This window comes from Lissotriton helveticus, chromosome 1_2 (assembly GCF_964261635.1).
Source record: "Lissotriton helveticus chromosome 1_2, aLisHel1.1, whole genome shotgun sequence".
Taxonomy (NCBI): domain Eukaryota; kingdom Metazoa; phylum Chordata; class Amphibia; order Caudata; family Salamandridae; genus Lissotriton; species Lissotriton helveticus.
In genome coordinates this window covers 374,052,856-374,066,381 of record NC_136058.1, presented here as the reverse complement: position 1 = coordinate 374,066,381, position 13,526 = coordinate 374,052,856, and positions in this window count along the sequence as shown.

Sequence of the window (13,526 nt, the reverse complement as noted above, 5' to 3'; positions counted from 1 at the left end):
AGACACCTGGGTAGGCAGACTCCATAGATCTGGCCACAGAAGAAATCCTAAATTCCTAATACCCTGGTGGAACGTTTACAAAAGCACCTTAAACTGAGAATCTAAAACAAATAACGCAGTGGAAGGTTGGCACAATGCCTTTATAAAATCAACTGGCAGAACTAAACCAAGTTTAGAAACATTCATTAAATGCCTTCAAAAAGAACAAAGCTACCAGGAGTTTAGAATGTAACAATCCATTACTGAACTAGTCCCTAAAACATCTAAACAAACCAAACAAATGCACAAATACCTAGAACAACAAGTAAAGTTATACCCTAATACTAAAGGAATTGAATACCTAAACTTAATTGCCAAAACACTACTCTAAATAAATAATACCACCAAACAAGTACATAAAAATGGAACCTAAGCAATTAAAACAACATCAAAATCTTTATTTTCAAAACTCTTAAATGTATGCAATATATTTCATATTTTTTGACATAAATATGCACACATTACTTACAATGCATTACTATAACACAGAACCAAATGTATAAATACATTACCCACCCACAAAATATTAAAAAAAATAATAACTCACCATGCATGTCGACAATCCAGGAAATCCTTCTCCCCCAAAATAATCCAGGTAGTGTAAAATGTTCCCCAAAAAAAATGCAAAATTGCAAATGTACCAAAAATCGATAATCCATCCAACTAAGATCCTTTGGAAAACCATAAAAATCCCGAAAATTGTTCAAAAATAAAATAAACGCTCCAGGAAAACCAAAAAGTTTGAAGAAGTGTTAGAAATGCAGTAGTTAATAAAACTAAGAAATACTTCCTTAAAAAAAACGCTCCTTCCGAAATGGCAAACACCTAGAACAGAAATATATAAAACATACATTCCCACCCACATAAAACTACACATAAACAACTACTAACATTAGTATTAACATTATATTCCTAATACTTATACTTTAAACATCTATATAGTAACTCTCCAAACAAGCCTAAAAAACGGTAAAACTACGTGTACCTACCACACGTAAATAAACAATAATAAATCCTGTAATACCACTCACTTAAATCTAACAACAATAAATATCACCACACTAGTCTCAAAAATAACATTAAATACACATAAAACATATAAAACAAACCTTACCTTAAGCGACCTTAAGTTTCTCCCAACCGCGAGCTGCTCTCCATCCAAATGACACAAAACGACCTAAACCGGTTGTGAGAAGTTGGCCTGGTAGGGGATGTTTCCAATTCTGGAACCACCTACTACCTGACCAAACAATCCCCTTATGGTGTCTGGTTGTAAGTCAACCTTATTAGACAAGCTATCCTAGGGGTAGCATGGACTAAGCAGCCTAAAGGCTTAACTTAAGAGGTCGTGTTAAGCGAGCTGTTTTACCACATACAATCCTGTAATACCAAATGAAAGGACACCACACAAGTATATATTATAAAAATATATGTGTTTATTACTAAAAACAATCCCCAGTATTCTTTATGAATAAAGGGGCACAAGCGTTAAATTAAAAGCACTGTTTAAACATACAAGTTGCACAATTATGGATGAGGGCGGGTGGCCACTCAAACCATATACTAAACAAGTGGTATAAGAGATGCCACTCGAGCAGTGGTTAGGCCTAGGGCCTAGGGAATCGCTGGGAGCAGTCAGGACAAGCAATGCTGAAGTCGGGAATGGCCCTCGGGATTCGGGAGATGTGCGGAAAGCGCACGCATGCACCAATGTTAACCAATGGTGCGTAAAAGTCAAAGAGTTAAAGTTTAAGGACACTTCCGCTGAACCTAGAGGAACAAAACTTAACACACAGACCCTAGAGGTGTGCACCAGTGTGGGAACACCGGCGGAGCAAAGTTACCTCACCCACAGGAAGTGGGTGCACAGGGTCGAAGTGGCGTCGGGTTTTGACACGCAGGCTCTTGGTGCTTGAAGCTGAAAGGGCTGCAGGCAGGGTGAAGACGAAGTGTCCGGTGGAGTCCAAGGGTGGACTCAAGTTGTAGAGTACCTGAAAGCAGAGGGGACAGAGTCTGGGTCACTCAGCAGTGACCAGGGTGGAACCAGGACGGAACCAGGCAATGTCGGGCGCAATCAGGTGGTCGTCGAGGAGCTTCTCTCCGCTGTCACGTGGGCTCTGGGGCATCTGCGACGTCCAGGAGCAGGTCACGATCTGTCCCACGCAGGCTTCCACCGTTGGTGCAGTCGGCTTCGGGTTTGGAGCAAACAAGCCTTGGTAAGAGCAATCCACGCAGGATCAGAAGATTGCTTCTCACTCGGACCAGGAAGGTCAGAGTCGGGGCTCCTTTTCAGGGGAGCTGGTGTGGATCTGGAGCAACCAGAATCACAAGTCTTTTTAGGTAGTTCGTCGGCACAGGGACCACAAGCCAGCTGGCAAGTGACCGGGCCAACGCGTTGAGCCAAATCGTGCCAAAGGGCCCCACGCAGCACTCGTCGAGTGTGGAGGGCTGAACTTCGGCTCAGGAGTAGCTCAGGGTGGGGGCTTCTCAAACCCCGGTGTACAGCTTCGAGGGTCACTCGTGGGCTGCACGGTCAGCGTCTCGTGGTCACTTCAAGATGGCGTGCCCCACGCTTCCGGTCGCCTCCACGGGTCTCAGCTTTGCAGGGACTGTGGATCGGGCTGTTAGAAGCTGGGCAGGCTTGATCTCGTCGATCTCAGTCGCTCGAGTTCCGGCGGGAACTGCAACTAAGTAGACGTCGAGGGCTGGATGGTGCCTGCTGCTGCAGGGTGGTCACTCCTTGACCACAAGGGAGATTCTTCGGGCTTCCACGTTGAGATGGAGGGCGAAGGGTCCAGAATATCGTTTCAAATGTTTCTTCCAGGAAATCTGATGTGCATTGGCACTGCTCCCACTCTTATTCGAATCTGGTGGGCGTGATTACCTGCTAGGTCCCCTCCTATGGGTGGGACCCAGGAAGTGGGTGGATACACCCCCTTCCTTTGATCCAGGCCGCCCTGGCACGAGGGCTGGAGTGCCCCAGAACCGGTTTGGCCGGATTATGCAAGGGGCAGCCTGGTGCGCCCCAGGCAGTGTCTGGTTTCTTTCAAACCTCCCTGCTACAATACACTATCTCCTGTCTGGAGGGCGGTGACACCCTCCTGTGACAGGAAACCCTTTGTCCAGGACCCCCTTGACTGAGTTTCGGTCAGCTCCAGGGGTCCAGACATTTGTCTGTGGCAGAGGCATCCATTTTGTGGATCTTAAGGCCTTTGGAGAAATCAACCGCATTAAAGTGAAGTAACATGTCTTACCCCTCTAGAGGGGTGGAATGCCATCCCCGTCGCCAGAACTGGCGAGGGGATGGTATTCCAAAGCGTATGACACCTTACACGACATGTTTTGATAAAGCCAAACCAAAGTTGCTAAATAACCGCGAGGATTATAAGGCACTTAATAGTATATGGTATGGCATTATCCTGAAACAGCTTAGGGATTTGTTCCCGACGGCTGCAGACAGGCTCAGCTCATGCTAGAGCTCCATCTCACATAAAACCATGCACCCAGCCTCCAGGATTGGTGAGGCCTGACTATAGGAGTGGCTCACAGGTTTACATGGGTCCAGATATAGGTTTTAGACATAGGTATACTATATCTAAGCAAGGGGTGTGTACACCACCTTACCCCAGCTGAGTGATCAGCCAGTTGTGTCAATTTAAGAACCAGCCAGGGGTGGCAAAAGATATGCTGCAGCCCCTGGTAGGCCTTAGTGGCTCCTGTGCCCTGTGCACCTATAGTGCATTCTACAGGGGCTGACAAGGAGTCCATTTCCAATTGGTATGTGCCTATAGCACATGTGTCATTAATTTAGTGAGAGAACAGCAGGCTGGGGGTCTGATCAGCAGGCCCACAGCCTCAGTAGTCGAAAACCAGTGAAGCAAAAAGCAAAAATTTGGGGTGACCATAGGATAGCAGACCCTACTCTCCTACACAACCCCCCCCCAAACGCAGGGACATTAAACTAACCTTGACCAGATAAGTCTTCATGTTCTAAGTGGAAGTACCTGGAGAGACCATCTGCATTACCATGGTCAGTCCCTGGGCGGTGCTCCACTGTAAAGTCCATCCCCTGTAGGGAAATGGACCACCTGAGCAGTTTGGGATTTTCACCCTTCATCTGATTAAGCCATAAGAGGGGCTTATGGTCTGTTTGCACCAGGAAGTGAGTTCCAAACAAGTAGGACCTCAACTTCTTTAATGCCCAAACCACAGCAAAGGCCTCCCTCTCAATGGCTGACCAACGTTTTTCTCTTGGGGTTAGCCTCCTGCTAATGAAAGCAATTGGCTGGTCTTGACCATCTTGATTAAGTTGTGAGAGTACAGCTCCCACCCCCAACTCAGAAGCATCTGTCTGAACAATGAACTGTTTGGAGTAGTCAGGACTCTTTAGGATAGGTGCAGAGCACATGGCCTTCTTCAGGTCTTCAAATGCCTTCTGACAGCTAACTGTCCACTGAACCTTTTTTGGCATCTTCTTGGATGTCAAGTCATTTAATGGTGTCACTATAGACCCATAGTTTTTCACAAACTTTCTGTAATACCCAGTCAGGCCCAAGAAGGCTCTGACTTGTGTCTGGGTAACTGGAGGAGCCCAGTCCTGTATGGCCTGGATTTTGCTTTCCAGTGGCTGAACCTGGCCTCCACCTACTAGGTGGCCCAGGTATACAACCTTACTCTGCCCTATCTGGCACTTGGTGGCCTTGATAGTTAGGCCTGCCTTTTGCAGGGCCTCCAAAACTTTCTTCAGGTGGATCAGGTGATCCTCCCAGGTGGAGCTAAAGACAGCAATATCATCCAGATAAGCTGCACAAAAGTCATCCAACCCAGTAAGGACTTGGTTCACCAACCTTTGGAAAGTGGCAGGTGCATTCTTTAAACCAAAGGGCATTACCACAAACTGATAATGTCCACTAGGGGTAGAGAATGCTGTCTTGGCTTTTGACTCCTCAGCTAGTCTGATTTGCCAGTAGCCAGCTGTCAGATCAAATGTGCTCAGAAACTTGGCAGAAGCCAATCTGTCAATGAGCTCATCTGCTCTTGGAATGGGGTGAGCATCTGTCCTAGTGACAGCATTGAGACCCCTGTAATCCAGGCAAAACCTCATTTCTCTCTTACCATCTTGGGTATGAGGTTTTGGCACCAGGACTACTGGGCTGGCCCATGGGCTCTCTGATGGCTCAATCACTCCAAGCTCCAACATCTTTTGCACCTCAGCCCTGATGCAATCCCTGACATGATCAGGTTGCCTGTAGATCTTATTCTTGACAGGCAGACTGTCACCAGTGTCCACAACATGGGTACACCAGTCAGTTTGGCTGGGTGTGAGTGAAAACATTTGCCTGTGAGCCTGCAAAACTTGTCTGCAGTCCCTCTGTTGCTGGTCAGTGAGGCTGCCTGCCAAGGCTACTCCATCAACTGAACCATCATCAGGGTTCTGAGAAAGCAGGTCTGGGAGAGGGTCACTCTCTTCCTCCTGTTCCCCATCTGTGGCCATGAGCAAGCTCATGTCCTCCCTGTCTACAAATGCTTTCAAGCGATTCACATGGATTACCCTGTGAGGGCTCCTGGGTGTTCCAAAGTCTACCAAGTAGGTGACTTCCCCTTTCTTCTCAATAATAGGATAGGGTCCACTCCACTTGTCTTGGAGTGCTGCTGGAGCCACTGGCTCCAGTACCCATACCTTCTGTCCTGGTTGGAACTCTACCAGCACAGCCTTTTGGTCATGCCAAGCTTTCTGCAATTCTTGGCTGGCCTCCAGGTTTTTGGATGCTCTTTCCATGTACTCAGCCATCCTGGAGCGGAGACCAAGTACATAGTCCACTATGTCTAGTTTGGGCTTTTTGAGAGGTAACTCCCATCCTTCCTTCACCAAACACAATGGACCTCTCACAGGGTGGCCAAACAAAAGTTCAAAAGGGCTGTAGCCAACCCCCTTCTGTGGGACCTCTCTGTAAGCAAAGAGCAGGCAGGGTAAAAGAATGTCCCATTTCCGCCTGAGCTTCTCTGGTAATCCTTTTATCATGCCTTTAAGGGTCTTGTTAAATCTCTCCACAAGCCCATTGCATTGTGGATGATATGGGGTGGTAAACTTATAGTTTACTCCACATTCCTTCCACATTGCTTTTAGATAGCTGGACATAAAATTTGTCCCTCTATCTGATAGTACCTCCTTAGGAAAGCCCACTCTTGAGAAAACTGCAATGAGGGCTTTTGCCACCACAGGTGCTGTGGTGGTCCTTAGGGGAATAGCCTCTGGGTACCTGGTGGCATGATCCACTACCACCAGTATGAATCTGTTCCCAGATGCTGTTTGGGGGTCCATTGGACCCACAATATCAATTCCAACTCTCTCAAAGGGGACCCCCACCACAGGTAGTGGTATTAGGGGGGCCTTTGTTGTGCCACCTGACTTACCACTGGCTTGGCAAGTGACACAGGAGCGACAAAACTCCTTGACATCCTCTGACATGTGAGGCCAGTGAAAGTGTGGAACAAGCCTGTCCCACGTCTTGTTCTGGCCTAAGTGTCCTGCAAGGGGAATATCATGGGCCAAGGTAAGGAGGAATCCCCTAAACTGCAGAGGTATCACCAACCTCCTGGTCATGCCAGGCTTGGGGGCTCTAGCCTCTGAGTAAAGGAGTCCCTCATCCCAATACACAGTATGGGTACCTTGGGCATCCCCAGCAGCCTCAGCAGCAGCCTGCTGTCTGAGGGGTTCAAGGGAAGGGCAATCTAATTGAGCCTGCCTCAGGTCTGCCCTTGAGGGTCCCCCTGTCCCCAGAAACTCAACCTGGTCAGGTTCAAGCTCCTCAGAGACAGTCTCCTCTTGGACTGCAGAATCAGTTTCCTCTGAAACCTGATCCTCAACCTGGGGCAAGGTGGAAGGCGAGGCCTTTCCTCTCTTGCTCCTTCTCTTGGGCTGTGGCTGGTCTATTGTCTCAAGATCCACCACTGGTTCAGGAAGGCACTTCTTAGCCTGAGCCCTTGTCATGGCAAGGACATGCTCTGAAATCCCTAGCATTTCTGCATGAGTCCTGTACTCCACTTCTGACCATGCTGAGCTTTCAAGGTCATTGCCTAACAGACAGTCTACTGGTAGGTCTGCACTCACCACAACTTTCTTTAGGCCATCAACCCCTCCCCAGGAGAAGTTCACAACTGCCACACTATGGGAGGTAGTGGAGTTGCTTGCATTGGTTACTAGGTAGCTCTCTCCTAGTACAATCTGTCCAGGGTCCACAAAGCCAGGGGTCACCATGGTGACACTAGCACATGTGTCCCTGTAAGCTTGAGCCAGTTTCTCATTTATTAAGGGAGTCTGCCTGTATTTGCCCAGGTTAGTGGGGCTTACTGCAGTGGGCAACTCAATGTCCACATCATACAGGAGAACTGCCTGTGTAGGGACTCTGACTAGGCCAGATCCTACTTCAATACCCAGGGTCAACCCAGCTACACCCTTGGACTGTGTTCCACCACTGCTTACTGTACTTGGGGTTGCAGTTGCTTTAGGAGCTGTAGTGGTGGGAACTGGATTTGCCTTGGTGCACTCACTGCCCCAGTGTGAAACTGATTTGCAGGTATTGCACCAAGGTGTCTTTGGACCTTTGTTCTTCTTCTTCTTGTTACCGGTTTGGGAACCACCCTCCTTACTATTAGTTTGGGGGCCTGAAGACTTCTGGTCTTTTTCTTTATCTTTCTGATTCTGATTACCACCCTTCTGGTCTGTTTTCTTCTGGTCACCACCTTGGTTCTGGGGTTTCTGCTTAATCCTTGTTCTGACCCATTTGTCTGCCTTCTTTCCCAATTCTTGGGGAGAGGTCAGATCAGAGTCAATAAGGTATTGATGCAACAGCTGGTTTGTACAGTTATTAAGGATCTGTTCTCTCATCATAAGATTGTACAATCCTGTATAGTCTGAAACTTTACTTCCCTGCAACCAACCCTCCAAAGCCTTAGTGGCACACTCCACAAAATCAGTCCAGTCTTGAGTCTGTGCTTTCTGGGTGTCTCTGAACAACAACCTGTATTGCTCAGTGGTTAGGCCATACCCTTCAATGAGAGCACTCTTCAAAACAGAGTAGTTTTTGGCATCCTCAGGTCTAACTGTGAGGAGCCTGTCCCTCCCTTTCTCAGAAAAGGAGTACCACAAAATTGCAGCCCACTGATTCTCAGGAACCTGCTGTACCATGCAGGCTCTCTCAAGAGCAGTCATCCATTTGTGGATGTCATCCCCTTCTTTAAAGGGGGGCACCATTTTGGTCAGGTTTCTATTGTCATAGGCCCTGTCTTTTTCTCTTGGAAAATTGCTGCCACCAGTGACATCTAAGCCACTTAATTTCTGCTCTCTTGCCAAGGCAAGTCTAGCTTGAGCCAAGGCTACCTCCTCCCTCTCTATCTGGAGTTTGACAGCCCTCATTCTGGCCCTATGCTCTAACTTTTGAGAAGCATTCATGCCTCTCTGTGATTCTCTGGAGGCACTAGAAAGATGAGAGTCCCCTGAGGGAGATCTCACTCTTCTGTTGCCTGGGAGAATCATATGTTGGGTTCTGGGGAGGTGCTGGCCCTCTCCATTCCCCAGTAGGTCCAAGTTGGCCTGGCTAAGCCTACCAACTGGAACCTGGCTACCCTGATCCTGTACTCCTAAGTCCTCAACCTCTGAGTCCTCATCCAAGTCATCATCATCCTCCTCTTCAAGGGGATCAACTGCAGGGGGGTTCCCTCCAGTTCCTGTATCTAGGGAAGCTGCTTTTGCCTTCTCTAAGTCATCCTGTTCTAGGATTTCTACTAGGATTAGGCAGGTGGGGCTTCTGCCCCTTTTTAACCCTCTTGCTTTGCACAAGGCAATCAAGTCTCTGCGGGTTAGTTTGTCATATCCAAAAGTTGCCTGGGTAGGGTCAACTGTCACAGGACTAGACCCTGAGGCCTTTCCTGTGTCAGACATGGTTACTAGTGAGGTGTAAGTGGTGCACTTACCTACACTAAGTGTTTTCCTACTGGACCTTGCTAGTGAGTTGTAGTCAGGGGTGTGCTACTCCCTTCAACCTACAACTACTAAGTTCAGTAGAACTTAATATGCTAAGCTTTTGATTTTATATGTACCTAGAGGTACTTGATGTGATCTTTCAATTTGATATAAAGATTGCAATGGTAAAACAACAGCAAGCTCAAATCCGCACCGCTGCTCACCAATGTGAGAAGTTGGCCTGGTAGGGGATGTTTCCAATTCTGGAACCACCTACTACCTGACCAAACAATCCCCTTATGGTGTCTGGTTGTAAGTCAACCTTATTAGACAAGCTATCCTAGGGGTAGCATGGACTAAGCAGCCTAAAGGCTTAACTTAAGAGGTCGTGTTAAGCGAGCTGTTTTACCACATACAATCCTGTAATACCAAATGAAAGGACACCACACAAGTATATATTATAAAAATATATGTGTTTATTACTAAAAACAATCCCCAGTATTCTTTATGAATAAAGGGGCACAAGCGTTAAATCAAAAGCACTGTTTAAACATACAAGTTGCACAATTATGGATGAGGGCGGGTGGCCACTCAAACCATATACTAAACAAGTGGTATAAGAGATGCCACTCGAGCAGTGGTTAGGCCTAGGGCCTAGGGAATCGCTGGGAGCAGTCAGGACAAGCAATGCTGAAGTCGGGAATGGCCCTCGGGATTCGGGAGATGTGCGGAAAGCGCACGCATGCACCAATGTTAACCAATGGTGCGTAAAAGTCAAAGAGTTAAAGTTTAAGGACACTTCCGCTGAACCTAGAGGAACAAAACTTAACACACAGACCCTAGAGGTGTGCACCAGTGTGGGAACACCAGCGGAGCAAAGTTACCTCACCCACAGGAAGTGGGTGCACAGGGTCGAAGTGGTGTCGGGTTTTGACACGCAGGCTCTTGGTGCTTGAAGCTGAAAGGGCTGCAGGCAGGGTGAAGACGAAGTGTCCGGTGGAGTCCAAGGGTGGACTCAAGTTGTAGAGTACCTGAAAGCAGAGGGGACAGAGTCTGGGTCACTCAGCAGTGACCAGGGTGGAACCAGGACGGAACCAGGCAATGTCGGGCGCAATCAGGTGGTCGTCGAGGAGCTTCTCTCCGCTGTCACGTGGGCTCTGGGGCATCTGCGACGTCCAGGAGCAGGTCACGATCTGTCCCACGCAGGCTCTCACCGTCGGTGCAGTCGGCTTCGGGTTTGGAGCAAACAAGCCTTGGTAAGAGCAATCCACGCAGGATTGGAAGATTGCTTCTCACTCGGACCAGGAAGGTCAGAGTCGGGGCTCCTTTTCAGGGGAGCTGGTGTGGATCTGGAGCAACCAGAATCACAAGTCTTTTTAGGTAGTTCGTCGGCACAGGGACCACAAGCCAGCTGGCAAGTGACCGGGCCAACGCGTTGAGCCAAATCGTGCCAAAGGGCCCCACGCAGCACTCGTCGAGTGTGGAGGGCTGAACTTCGGCTCAGGAGTAGCTCAGGGTGGGGGCTTCTCAAACCCCGGTGTACAGCTTCGAGGGTCACTCGTAGGCTGCACGGTCAGCGTCTCGTGGTCACTTCAAGATGGCGTGTCCCACGCTTCCGGTCGCCTCCACGGGTCTCAGCTTTGCAGGGACTGTGGATCGGGCTGTTAGAAGCTGGGCAGGCTTGATCTCGTTGATCTCAGTCGCTCGAGTTCCGGCGGGAACTGCAACTAAGTAGACGTCGAGGGCTGGATGGTGCCTGCTGCTGCAGGGTGGTCACTCCTTGACCACAAGGGAGATTCTTCGGGCTTCCACGTTGAGATGGAGGGCGAAGGGTCCAGAATATCATTTCAAATGTTTCTTCCAGGAAATCTGATGTGCATTGGCACTGCTCCCACTCTTATTCGAATCTGGTGGGCGTGATTACCTGCTAGGTCCCCTCCTATGGGTGGGACCCAGGAAGTGGGTGGATACACCCCCTTCCTTTGATCCAGGCCGCCCTGGCACGAGGGCTGGAGTGCCCCAGAACCGGTTTGGCCGGATTATGCAAGGGGCAGCCTGGTGCGCCCCAGGCAGTGTCTGGTTTCTTTCAAACCTCCCTGCTACAATACACTATCTCCTGTCTGGAGGGCGGTGACACCCTCCTGTGACAGGAAACCCTTTGTCCAGGACCCCCTTGACTGAGTTTCGGTCAGCTCCAGGGGTCCAGACATTTGTCTGTGGCAGAGGCATCCATTTTGTGGATCTTAAGGCCTTTGGAGAAATCAACCGCATTAAAGTGAAGTAACATGTCTTACCCCTCTAGAGGGGTGGAATGCCATCCCCGTCGCCAGAACTGGTGAGGGGATGGTATTCCAAAGCGTATGACACCTTACACGACATGTTTTGATAAAGCCAAACCAAAGTTGCTAAATAACCGCGAGGATTATAAGGCACTTAATAGTATATGGTATGGCATTATCCTGAAACAGCTTAGGGATTTGTTCCCGACGGCTGCAGACAGGCTCAGCTCATGCTAGAGCTCCATCTCACATAAAACCATGCACCCAGCCTCCAGGATTGGTGAGGCCTGACTATAGGAGTGGCTCACAGGTTTACATGGGTCCAGATATAGGTTTTAGACATAGGTATACTATATCTAAGCAAGGGGTGTGTACACCACCTTACCCCAGCTGAGTGATCAGCCAGTTGTGTCAATTTAAGAACCAGCCAGGGGTGGCAAAAGATATGCTGCAGCCCCTGGTAGGCCTTAGTGGCTCCTGTGCCCTGTGCACCTATAGTGCATTCTACAGGGGCTGACAAGGAGTCCATTTCCAATTGGTATGTGCCTATAGCACATGTGTCATTAATTTAGTGAGAGAACAGCAGGCTGGGGGTCTGATCAGCAGGCCCACAGCCTCAGTAGTCGAAAACCAGTGAAGCAAAAAGCAAAAATTTGGGGTGACCATAGGATAGCAGACCCTACTCTCCTACACCGGTTACAAAATAAAAGACCCAAAAGCAACAAAATAGTCCATAATGACAAATATATTAATTAATCTGTGTAAAATGACCTTCAATATTTGCAAAATTAGTACAATATTTAACACAATGTTTTTTTTCTCCTTATATTAAATAATTGTGAAATATGTAGTAAAACTGTAAAAATAAATATAATAACAAAATGTTTAATATTAATTTAAACTATTTGAAAAATTTAATGTAATGTTACAAAATTTTGTTATGACAATTTTCAAAATGTATATAAAGAAACCTATGTTAAAAATAAAATGTATCGAAATACATTGTTTAAATAATTAATATTAATATATTAAATATTTATATTAATCCAATAATTGCATTTACTAAGAACATATGTAACACTATAAAAATGTGATATGGCATTAAACAATACTATGTTTTATTTTTCTCATATAATATGTTATTTTACATTTATATAATGTTTTTGTTTCAAAAATATAAATTTTTCACAAATGTCAATAATATATGTTGAAAATAATTTACTCAGCAAATTATACAATACCTAATAAATTTATGTTGTTTGAAAACATTTATTAAGTGTGTGTTTACTATTAATATCATAAAAATGTTTTTTTTCCCATACACAAAAATTATATATATTATTTTATTATACATAAATCAACAACTCTTCCCAAATTAATCCACATATATATCAATTAGTTACTGGACACTAAATAAATATAATTTACTATTCCCACTCCAGTCTACATTAAATTGAAGTAGGTGCTGGACACTAATTAAATATAATTTACTATTCCCACTCCAGTCTACATTAAATTGAAGTAGGTGCTGGACACTAATTAAATATAATTTACTATTCCCACTCCAGTCTACATAAAATAGAAGTATGTGCTGGACACTAATTAAATATAAGTTACTATTCCCACTCAAAACTGACCCAGAACCCTAAAAATACCCCTTTACCCAAAAACTGACCCTGAACCCTAAAAAGACCCCTATACCCAAAAACTGAAAACTGACCCTGAACCCTAAAAATAGCCCTTTACCCAAAAACTGAAAACTGACCCTGAAAATAGCCCTTTACCCAAAAACTGAAAACTGACCCTGAACCCTAAAAATAGCCCTTTACCCAAAAACTGAAAACTGACCCTGAACACAAAAACATACCCCTTTACCCGAAAAACTGAAAACTGACCCTGAACCCTAAAAATACCCCTTTACCCAAAAACAGAAAACTGACCCTGAACACTAAAAATACCCCTTTACCCAAAAACTGAAAACTGACCCTGAACCCTAAAAATACCCCTTTACCCAAAAACTGAAAATTGACCCTGAACACTAAAAATACCCCTTTATCCAAAAACTGAAAACTGACCCTGAACCCTAAAAATACCCCTTTACCCAAAAACAGAAAACTGACCCTGAACCCTAAAAATAGCCCTTTACCCAAAAACTGAAAACTGACCCTGAACACAAAAACATACCCCTTTACCCAAAAACTGAAAACTGACCCTGAACCCTAAAAATACCCCTTTACCCAAAAACA